Source organism: Colobus angolensis, unplaced genomic scaffold (assembly GCF_000951035.1).
Source record: "Colobus angolensis palliatus isolate OR3802 unplaced genomic scaffold, Cang.pa_1.0 Scaffold159, whole genome shotgun sequence".
In the NCBI taxonomy this organism is placed as follows: Eukaryota; Metazoa; Chordata; class Mammalia; order Primates; family Cercopithecidae; genus Colobus; species Colobus angolensis.
The window spans coordinates 3,778,392-3,785,815 of record NW_012114699.1 but is presented as its reverse complement, the minus strand read 5'-3'; the positions used below and the strand labels follow the sequence as shown (position 1 = coordinate 3,785,815).

Below are 7,424 nucleotides of genomic sequence, written 5' to 3'. Positions count from 1 at the left end.
TTCTCAAAGATGGTATATCTGGAGTTTGTACCTTCAGATGCTCAGATGTGTCTGGAGTTTCTTCCTTCCTGTGGGTCCGTGGTCTTGCTGACTTCAGGAGTGAAGCCGCAGACTTTTGCAGTGAGTGTTGCAGCTCTTAAAGGTGGTGCAGACCCAAAGGGTGAGCAGCAGCAAGATTTATTGTGAAGAGGGAAAGAACAAAGCTTCCACAGCATGGGAGGCTCTGCCCACATCCTGCTGATTGGTCCATTTTACTGAGTGCTGATTTGTCCATTTAACAGAGTGCTGATTGGTGTCTTTACAATCCTTTAGCTAGACACAGAGCACTGATTGGTGTGTTTTTACAGAGTGCTGATTGGTGCATTTACAATCCTTTAGCTAGACAGAAAAGTTCTCCAAGTCCCCATCCAACCCAGAAGCCCAGCTGGCTTCACTTCTCATAACGACAGACTTCTCTACTTTGTAGAAGTCATTATTCAAATAAGTATATCTAAGGAAATGTGAATAGTCAATGTAGATAATCTAGACTCTTTTGGTGGTCTTAGAGCATTGTATAATGAGTAAAAGTGTGTGTCCCACACAGATCTGGAAGCCATAAATTTTTCAACGATCTGATCAAAGATTAAGCCCCAGAGAAAATACTTTTGATTTCCTGGCTCTTATTTTAAAATCACACCATAACGTTGGATGGGAATCCATTATACATCCATAATAATGACACTCAATGCTTAATATGTCTTAATATAATTTCTTCTATATAAAAATGCTACCTAAAATATTTTGCATGTTAGGAGTTGATAACTAATAACTCTTCCGAGTATGCTTCCATTCTAATGGCCCTTTGTTGCTGAAAATCTACTTCATTAGAGAAATAATGTTCACTTAACAAAAAATTGACCATTTTAACCACCTTGAAGGGTACAATTCAGTGGCTTTTAGTATATTCACAATGTTTTATTACCATTACCACTGATTCTAGAACATTTTCATCATCCTAAAAAGAAACTCTGTACACATTAAGTTGTTACTCCCCATTTTCCCTCACTCAGCCCCTGGAAACCATGACTCTGCTTTCTTTCCATATAAAATTGCCTATTCTGGGCACTTCACAAAAATAGAATCATACAATATGTGGCCTTTTGTATCTAGCTTCTTTCACTTAGTGTAATGTTTTTGAGGTTAATCCCTTATGTAGTTTGTTCATTCATTTTCACAGATTTACAATATTCCATTGTATGGCTATGCCACATTTTATTTAGTAGGTGATGGCCATTTAGTTTTTTTCCATTTTTCAACTACTGTAAAAAATGGTGCTATTAACATCTGGACAAAAGTTATTTTAAAAGCATATGCTTTAAGTTATCTCAAGTATACAATTAAGAAGTACTCACATTGACTTGTAAGGAAATTTTATGTTTACATTTTAACAAAGAGCCATTGTGTTTTCCGTTGTAGCACCACCATTTTACATTCTCACTAGCAATCTACAGGTGTTCCAATACCTCCACATTCTTATCAACAATTCTTATTTCCTGTTTTTTTTTTATCATGACAAATGTGGTGGGTGTGAAGTGGCATATGACTTTGATTTGCACTTCCATAATGACTAAAGATGTTGAACCTCCATCTTTTTTTATTTCAATATTCTATTTTTGTTAATGATGGGAATATTTTCTCAGTAAATTTAAGCAACCAACTTTATAACAGGGAAGGATAAGCTAGGGTTAGACGTAGAAAAGTTAATGTACACTATCTTGAAATTTTAAGGAGAAAAGTGTTTGAATGAAACTTTATCTTTGTTAGCCAAACAATATTAAAATAAGAAAATTTTGAATAGAAAACTGTACCTGGTTCTCATATTTCAAGCATAAAAACATTTTAAACAAAAATTCTACTTTTTGGATCTATTTAAGTAATTTTAAAATAAAAAGTAGTATGTGAATTGTAGAGTGTAGCTAATGAAAACATTAAATAATATAATTTTAAGAAACAATTAGCTATTCCACATGAAATAAAATCAATGATTACATAAATTCAACATGATTATGATTACAAAAGCAAAAATACAAAGTGTAATCATTTTCAGCTCCTTGTTTAACACATATATTAATACATTTCCCAAAATCAAACAAAATAACACCAACATCTACTAATACCACCATCACAATGAGACTCCTAAAACTTACTTAATTATTAACATCTTAAAAATCTAATTCTCATATGAATTATATAATCAAGCATATTTTCTATGCTGTGCAAACTGGTGAAAGCACAGCCTTCTTCAGGATTCTCTAGAATTCATAATTCAACTCATGTTGAACCCCACAATTCCTATTGACTTTGGTGAATCCTCTGAGCAGGCCTTCATTTACCAGAACATAAGCATATACTCATCGCGATTTTAAAAAGAATAGAAGGTCTTCATACTTGTTTGTTTTCAATTATATCTCATCATTAATTCTGTGCAGAGTTATATTTTCGTGACTTAATTTTAATTTTTTTCATTTATTTTCTATGTATTTCAACCCTTCTAACTGCAGCTGATTCAGCTTTTCATTTTGACTTTCATCTAGAGTTATGTTTTCACACATTACAGGATTGAATATAAAATAGGTGTCAGGAGGTAACAGACCATCAAGCATTATACAGAGTGCTTCTATATCTGTAACACTGTTGATAACATTAGAAAGTTTGGTTTTCAAGCTTGTGTGTATCACAGCGTTTCTCATATCACTCTCCGCATGTCCAGTGCCCAGGCATACTGTGCACTCTAATGGGATATCCGGCCAAAGACATTTACACTCATGCATTGCTAATGCCAAAGAGTTATTCAGAAGCAAACCTCCACCTTGATGAAGATCATTTCCCAATGCGTATTCTCCAAAGTAGCCTGGAGCAGCAGATGAGGCTCTAATGGCCTGCCACATTTTATACTGACAACCTCTGAAATTACAGTTGATTCCAGCAAAATGGCCATAGTTTCTATGTTTAGAAACAACAAATTATAGTTTCTAAGCACCTTCGTTTCTAAAACACCAAAATATTTTTGTGTTATCCTCTGTTTACTATGGTACTTACGGCAGTTACCTTAAGGCATGTGTGGTTTCTTGCTGTTGCAATCAATAGTGCAAATCACATTCTATTTTTCAGAATTTGTTCCCACATTTGACTGCTATAAAATGCATGGCTTCAACTCATTTTAACTTTTTCAACAATGAAATTTTGTGAAAATACATCTGATCCTAATGTTTTATGAAGTTTCTCGCATTCATCCAAGGGCATATGAAAAAATCCCGACATGAAAGCTAATATGGCACCTGTGCTTACACCACAAATGTAATGAAAGTGCTGATCAACTGGTTTCTGAGTTAGTTCAACTTATTTTCATATTGTCTGCAGAGCAACCACATAACTTGTTCCTTCATCATCAAATGTGAAATTGGGATTCCTCTCCCTTGCACTGGATGCACGAAAATTTTAAAGCCAAACATTATCTAAGTGCGGCCTAAAGTGTTTCACCTTTAATTTATCTCGGCCAGAATAAATATGGAATAATTATTTCTTTAACAGAAACTCATTTCCTTCAATATAGTCTAGATGATGAAAATTCAGTTCTTCAACCCCAGTAATACAGGACTTCAGGCCAGTTGTTTTTCTCAATACCTGAACTAACACCCAGGTTCTGTTATCAATATTCACCCTTGCAATAATAATTTCTCCTTGAAGAGATAAATGGTTGTTCTTCTCTGCATTTTTGTCTTTGCTGATAGCCTGCTCCGTTTTAGTAGGCTTTTCCTCTTTTTCTAAGTGTCTCTTTAAATCATAATTTAAATTGGGGACAAGTCCACCAATATTCCACCTACAAAAGATTATACAGTTTCACTGGGATGAAAAAGAAAGTAATACTTTGTTTAGTTGAAACTAGAACTTCAGGTATTGCAATAGGATTTCAAGGATTTTCCACAGTATCTAAAGAAGATTCTGAGCCAGACTTATCAGTCAGTATGTCCAGATCTGGAGAACTTAATTTCCCTTCTTCAACCTGCTTACCTTCAAGTTCTGATTTGTCTTGGAATTTTTTTTTTTTCACCTGTTTTTTCGAGACACATTTTCCTCACAGTTGAAATAAGAGTTAACATAATTTGATGAAAAGTAGAATGGCTCTTTAAGTTTTGTGGTTATGTTAGTCACATAATAAAAAAGACAACTTATATCTTCTTTTTATGTCTAATCTGGCATTTCTCTTTTGGAAAAGGACACTTTTCTATTTATTTTTCAGATTTTTTTTTCAGGGATTTTATGTCCTGTTTTACTTTTCTTTTTGGTTTGTTTTAACCAGTCATTGTTTGATACTTTTCTTAATATTTGAGAATTTCTCTTGAATTGAACTAAACGTGAAATAATTTTATTCTGATTGCCAAAAACAGCCTTTGAAACAGTTTAAAAGTACTTTTAATATGGGACATACAAATGCTCATTTTACTAAGTCCTTTGGGAGTGGGACCGCTAGGTTTCAAAATTCCAATATGTAAACAATGGAGAGCAACAGTGCTTTCTGCCAGTATGTGCTTCACTTTTGTCTATTTACATATTACTTTGTTTGTACGAAAATCTCTTTGTAGATGGAAGTGACTTATCCTGGAGTAATGCTTAGGTCACAACAGGAAATGCAGTTTCTTGCTTGGGTAGGCCCAAAGCCTAGGGCCACTTAGTCCTGCCTGGCAGTGGTGCAGTTCTGGATCCCAGGGCCTCTGTGGTCACCCTGCCACTGAGGGTTGATGGAGCCTGGGGTTGCTAAAGTCTGTCTGGTGGTGGTGCAAACCAGAGATCAATTCTGGTTTGCATGCCTGAACTCTGGGGCTTTGGGGTATGGCTTGGCACTGGAAAACGTTAGTGACTCAGTACTGTAGATACCAGCCTGGAGTCTGGGTTTATGGTGACTTACTTGGTGCTAGGTTTTACTGTGGTTAACCTAATGTTACAGGCTAAGGCAATGTCTAGTGCTCACTTCTTTCTCCTTAGCCCAAATGGAAGGTATCTCTCTCAACACTATGCTCCTTAAGGTTGGGGGAGAGGTGATGTGAGTAATGTCAAACTGCCCTTTTTATCCTCCCTTTCAGTGCATCTTTTTATATTTCTGTACTGCACCTGAATACTGTAAGGAGTCACCGACTTCCGGCCAGGCGCGGTGGCCCACGCCTTAATCCCAGCACTTTGGGAGGCCGAGGCAGGCAGATCACAAGGTCAGGAGTTGGAGACCATCCTGGCTAACACAGTGAAACCACGTCTCTACTAAAAATACAAAAAATTAGCCTGGCGTGGGGGCATGCGCCTGTAGTGCCAGCTGCTGGGGAGGCTGAGGCAGGAGAATGGCGTGAACCCAGGAGGCGGAGCTTGCAGTGAGCCGAGATTGCGAGGTCGCGCCATTGCACTCCAGCCTGGACTTCGTCTCAAAAAAAAAAAAATAAATAAAAGAGTCACCCAGTTCCCTTAGCTCTTGTGAAGAGTTTTCAGTAAAGGGTAGTTGTTCAAACTGATGTTTCTTCAGGTGAGGACTGCTGGAGAGTCCTCTATGGTCTTGCTCTGCTCCTCTCCTCTGAAGTTATTATAATATAAATCTTCTCTCTTTTAATCGTGGTCAGTCCACATACAGTTTAATAACTTAATTGCTAATCTTTTTAAAAACAACTTTTGGTATCGTTTATCCCCTCTATTGCTTTCATATTCTCTATTTCATTCATCGTATTATAGTCTTTATTATTTTATTCTTTATGGCTGTTTTTCAATTTGCTTTCTTTTTCTAGTTACTTAAGGGGTATAATAAGGTTATTGATTTGAAGTTCTTCTCTTTTTTTAACATAGCATTTATGGCTGTATATTTTTCTTTAAGTGCTGTTTTTACTTCATCTCATAAGTTTTGTGCATTTTTTTAAATTTATCTAACTTAGTTTGCTAATTTTCTTGTAATTTTTTAAAATAATCTTCTAAGAGAGGTTTTTTCTTTGATTTCTGGACTTTCCAGATTTCCTTCAGTTACTGATTTTCAATTTCATTTGTGTGTGTGTGTGTGTGTGGTAAGGTAAAGTTCTTTTTAAGATTTCAGTTACACAAAATCTATTGAGACATGTTTTATCACATATAAAATATTGTCTATCCATGAAATTTTTTTGTGAATTTGGGAATAAAACCTACTTTGTAATATGGGCTAGGTTGCTCTCTCTATATATTTTAGGTCTGATATGTTTATAGTTTTTTTCAAGTCTTCTATTTCCTTGTTTACATTTTCTGTATTTTTTCCATTATTAAAAGTAGATTTTGAAATATGCTGCTATTATTTTAGAACAATGTACTTTTCCTCTCAATCTAATGATTATACTTCATATATTTTGACTCTGTTGTGTGTATATTTATAATTAAAATATCTTTGTGATTAGTGGAATTCTTTATCATTGTATAATGTATTTATTGTTTTGTAAGAATTTTTACTTTAAAGTTTTTTATATTTGCTATTAGTGTAGCCACTTCAGCTCTCATTGGCTTCTGTTTGTATGGAATATATTTTTCCATTTTTTTTACATTTAATCAATTTATGGTTTGGGTTCTTAAGTGTGTCTCTTACTGACCTCAGATAGTTGATTAATTCTTTTTATCCTTTATGCAGCTATGTGCCTTCTAATTGAAGAGTTCATTTCATTTACATTTTTAAAAATTATTAAAAAATTGATATCCAAGTTTGCTATCATTTATCTGTATATCTTATGTCATTTTTGTTTCTCATTTTCTTCATTACTTTTTTTTATGTTTTATTTGTTTGTGTATGCATACAACTGTTAGATTTCTTTCTTAACTTTTATTCTGCATATTTTTTGGGTAATTTTTCCAGGGGTTTTCTTTGAGTATTACTAGGTATATCTTAAACTGCTAACAATGTAGTTTTAATTATTACAAACTTAGCTTTAATAGTATACAAAATCCATGTTCCTATATAGCTCTGCTTCTCTACTGTTCTTGTCACAACTTACATATTTATATATTGTGTAGCCATCAAGATAAAGCAATCCCATTATTAATTTTTGCACAGGAATTTGTTACTGGTAAGGGCTCTATGCTTTGCTTGCAGATGATCACTTTATTATCCCATGAACTTTATTTTGTGCACTTGTGGAGATGGGAGGAAAGAGAGGGAGAGAGAGAGAGGGAGAGAGAGGGAGAAACTGCTCTCTGGTGTCTCTTCTCACAAACCTGTTTATCCTATAAGATCAGGGTTCTGCTTTCATGACCTCATTTAATTTTAATCACCTCTTTAGTTACCCTACATTCAAAAATAGGCAGAATGATAATTTACATATAATTTAATTTAGGGAGGACATAAGCATTCAGTCCATAACATTCTTTCAGATTTAGTTTATGTAGAGGTGACTTAA

General features: G+C 34.6%; 1 pseudogene; it reads right to left on the bottom strand.

The window, feature by feature from the left end:
* Positions 1-2,368: 2,368 nt before the first annotated feature.
* On the bottom strand, positions 2,369-4,466 carry LOC105508176 (annotated as a pseudogene).
* Between the last annotated feature and the right edge of the window lie 2,958 nt (positions 4,467-7,424).